We start from the raw sequence: 4,055 nt of genomic DNA, 5'->3' as shown, positions 1-4,055 counted from the left end.
TTGCACTAGTGTTATTATGTTATTATTTTTTTGTTTAGTTTTGTTTTTGTTCTTTTTTTTTTTTTGACCCAATTGGGACGAGGGAACGAAGAGAAGATTTGGGAACAGAAATGGGTTTTCTAAAGGAGTCATTCAAAAACTAATTTTAATTCAAAAGCTTCTGTCTTTAAAAAGACAACATGACTAAATACAGGGTTACAGTGTGTTTGTATATACACATTTCTATTTCTCGCTCCCTGTTAGCGGTTGTTTTTGTTGCCATACATGCTAGCTAATCAGAAGTGTGGGAGTTCCCATGTGAAAGAGACAGACAGGAAATGTCAGTTTCTTGCTCTTTCTGAAAGCTTTTACTTGGTAGAAGAAACAAAAGGAGAACATCGCGTTCATTAAAAACTACTTACAATAACTTGCAAAATGCTTATCCAAAAAAAAAATAGTAATTTGCACAGAATAAATTAGCAGCTTTTTTTATTTGAAAATGGGACGATTTCAAGTATTAGCTTTCAGAAAAGCCCCGCAACCATTTCTCTAACCATCTTTAAAAGGCACATGTTCCTTTCCACCACTGTTATTGTGCATCCTTTCATCACATCGCATACCTGATGCACACAGWCTTGTTACAACAGCCTTTTCAAAGAGCACAGAGAGTTTGCGATTGGTTTGAGAAGCGGTCAGCAGTCAAACAAGTTCATAAGGAAGGCAACATGCACATTTAGGGTTGTCGGCAATTACATCCCCGTATTATTTAAGAAATACCTCATCAGCAGAAAGTGTGTCAAATCCTTTGTTATGAATGCTGGATCATCGCTGCAGCAAATGTACAAGCTTACAGGACAAACTTATCCCGCTGATTTCCTGGAAATTTAAAAAAATGTTGCTCTGACATCCACAAATCTGTAGGACTTGAGAAAATCCACTAGTTTCAAACACTAAGCTTGTTATTTTCCGCAGTGTTTTCTCAAAATGCTGTTATTTTTTTTCAAAAGTTGCTGCACTTGGTTTATGTAACAGATTTAATTGCTTTCACTGTGTCTCCTTTGTTGTGTCCAGGGTCTGTTTCATGCTTCACACACACAACATTCTGAGAATATTTTTATACATCCGGCATTTGCGTTCAGCCTCATGTTTTTTTTGTATGTTTTCCATGTCTTGTTTTTTTTTTTTTTTTTGTATGTTTTCCATGTCTTGTTTTGTTTTTTGTTTTGTTTTTTTCTCATCCGCCCCAACCACAAAACCATTCTCTAAAATTTAATTCATGCGCTAGTAGATTAGGGACATGTAAAGAGAAGAGCTTTCAACAGACAAAACAATGACATCTTCTAAATAATGTGTCGTATTAAAAGTAGATGATTATTCTGAAGAACTCAAAAAGTGTGCATGAGAAGATTGTCAAAACTCTGCGGCTTTCACCTCGTTTACTGGGAAACGACTTCGCCCCAGAYCTCAGTTCCGCAAACGAAATGCCGTTAAACAATCCTGATTGAGTCTGGATGGTCATTGTTTTGTGTAAAACAACCGTTGTGATGCAAAGAAAGAGAAAATCGATGAACAGAGCAGCTCTTGAAAAATATTTCAGCAAAGACGGATAACATATTCAGTATCTCCGTATAGGAATAAACAAGACATCTGTAAACAACAGTGGAGCGTCTGCTCACAGTCACGAGCCACATCTCTTCCGCCTTTCTTTTTTTTAATTGCGAGAGAGCTTTCTGTGCTTCTGGTTTTTAATTGATTTGATTAATTCAGCGTAGATTTCCTATGGAGTCAGGAGTGCATAATAGAGCCTGAAAATTAGAGGCTGGTTTCCAAAACCGTATTAAAAGGTCTAGTTTCATAATTTCTGAGCGATATCTGATCTCCTAGTGTGCCTGAAAGAGAGAATTTGGACCGTTTTGTTTGTTCAGGCATGCCACAATGTGACTGCGCTGCCGCGGTTCGATCTGACATCCTCCAGGCCCCATGAAAATACGGCATAATGCAGAAAGTCATTTTGTGCAGATACMGAGTCTCCTGCACAACTGTCAAGTCTTTGTAAAAATTTCTATAAGCACACTTCAACGCACGCTGAGCTCAGAACAGSATTTTCCACCCACTAATGTTTCAATATTTCCCCTGATAACCAGGTCTGTAGTGACAGATGTCAGGCGCTATTTGACTTCATTTTGGTATAAAAACAGATATCCCTCACAGATTGTTCTGTGGAAGGTGGGCCCAGTCGCATCTCTAAAATGTGCTGTAGAAATATAAGCCCATGGCAGGAAATGCTGAATTAGTAACCTATTCTTAGGTAATTGTTACATGTGAGGAACTGTCTGTGTAACATGACAGAAACCACTATCCATTTATGTTATTTATATGGTCCGTAATCATGTCTATTTTTACGTCTGATCCTGACAGTCGGTGTATTTTTAACCTGCTAGCCTTATCCGAGTGAGAGGGAGAAATGTCGAGGGCGATGCGAGTGAGACCAGCACAGACGTGAAGAGGTTGTGGAAACCCRTCTGTGGGGATAACGTTAAGAATCATTTTGATACTTTTCATCTTTACAGAAATGTGGGCTCAAAATTATCATCCAACTGCCTGATGGGCTCRGAGTTCAAGTTATTTTTCATTTAATCAAGAAGTTTATTTCTGACTGGAACTAAAACTGGTGTTACCGAAAATGCAACAAAAAATAAAGTACAAAAGGTACATTCTATTATTTTTATATTGCTTGTGGAAAATAAACATTTACACCCTTTTCCATCATTTAYRAGAWTGCCTTTTTTCCATTATATCAGTGAAACCATTCTCACTTCTAATACTGAAAATATTTGTGGATGCTTCCATAGATTTAAGTCAAAACTGGCTGGGCCAAACTGAAATATTAACATTACTTCCAAGCAGAAGAAACATAAAATTAAGAGGTTACTTGGCCTAAATCTACCTGTAGTATTGGTCATTTTAACCCTCGCATCCTAAATGGCTCGAGTTGACCCAGTGTGAGCTTGTTACCCTGCATGTTTTTTTGTTTTTTTTACAAGTTTTTAATTGTTTTATCAATTTTGGGAACTGATAAGTGTCAAATTAGGACTGTGGGAGGCTTAAGTCTTATTGTATGTAAGTCAACAAGTCATCTGCCTACAGATTTAACTGGTAAAACTGATTTAGACCCTGGAAAGATTTATGTTTTCCACAATTTTGAGGCAATTTTTACTGTTGTTCATATAAATTACCTAATATATACTCAAATGTTTAAAATACACAGTTTTAATTGTTAAAGTGAATAAAACTTTAATCTTCCAAAATATGGATACGAATGCAACATAGAGTTGACGGTTCTGATGCCATATGGACTAAAATATCATACAGTGCCTTGGCAAAATATTCACATCCCTTATTTCTGTTACATTACAGCCACAAATACCAACTTATTTAATTTGGTTTTATGTCGTAGAGTACAAAGTGGAGCATACAGCAATTACAAAGTGGAAGAAAACTGATAGAACATTTAAACATTCATGCATTCAGTTCCTCTGAGATGGAAAAAAAAATCATTTTCCTGCTATTACAGTCTTTTAAGGTACGTTTCTTTCAGCTCTCCACGTTCAGGCAGATTTTGGCCCATTCTCCTTTGCAGAGCAGCTCAGGYTCTTTGAAAAAGGATGGAGAGAATCCTTGGACCGTGATTCTCAAGTCTTGCCACAGATTCTCAATGGGATTCAGGTCTACACTTTCAGTTTGCCATTTTAGCACATGAATATGCTTTGATCTGACCGTTTGATCTAATCATTATGGCTCTGACTGTATATTCAGAGCCACTGACCTGCTGGAAAATGAACCTCACTCCCATTCTGCAATCCAACAGGTTTTCTTTMAGAAAWGCCTGTTTTTAGTCCCATACAGCTTCCTGTGAACTCTGACCAGCTTTCTGCCAGGTTCAGGGTCACTTCTAGTGCTACAAAATTTAACATTWATTTTTTTTTATATTATGTATTTAATTAAAATATTTCCATGTTTTCTGAGTTCCTTGCATTTCTGGTGAAAAGTATTACCCATTACCTTGAAATAGTTTT

At 36.8% G+C, this 4,055-nt stretch overlaps 1 long non-coding RNA gene across 1 annotated transcript; it reads right to left on the bottom strand.

Moving 5' to 3' along the window:
- Positions 1–1,193: 1,193 nt before the first annotated feature.
- Positions 1,194–4,049, bottom strand: LOC108166187 (uncharacterized). The gene is made up of 2 exons (XR_001776462.1): positions 2,949–4,049; positions 1,194–2,910 (listed from the first exon to the last, which is right to left on the bottom strand). It is a non-coding gene; the product is annotated as an uncharacterized LOC108166187 (long non-coding RNA).
- Positions 4,050–4,055: the final 6 nt, after the last annotated feature.

This window comes from Poecilia reticulata, linkage group LG3 (assembly GCF_000633615.1).
Source record: "Poecilia reticulata strain Guanapo linkage group LG3, Guppy_female_1.0+MT, whole genome shotgun sequence".
NCBI classification, from domain to species: domain Eukaryota; kingdom Metazoa; phylum Chordata; class Actinopteri; order Cyprinodontiformes; family Poeciliidae; genus Poecilia; species Poecilia reticulata.
Note: the sequence above shows the minus strand (reverse complement) of the source record. Positions and strands in the feature narration are given on the sequence as shown.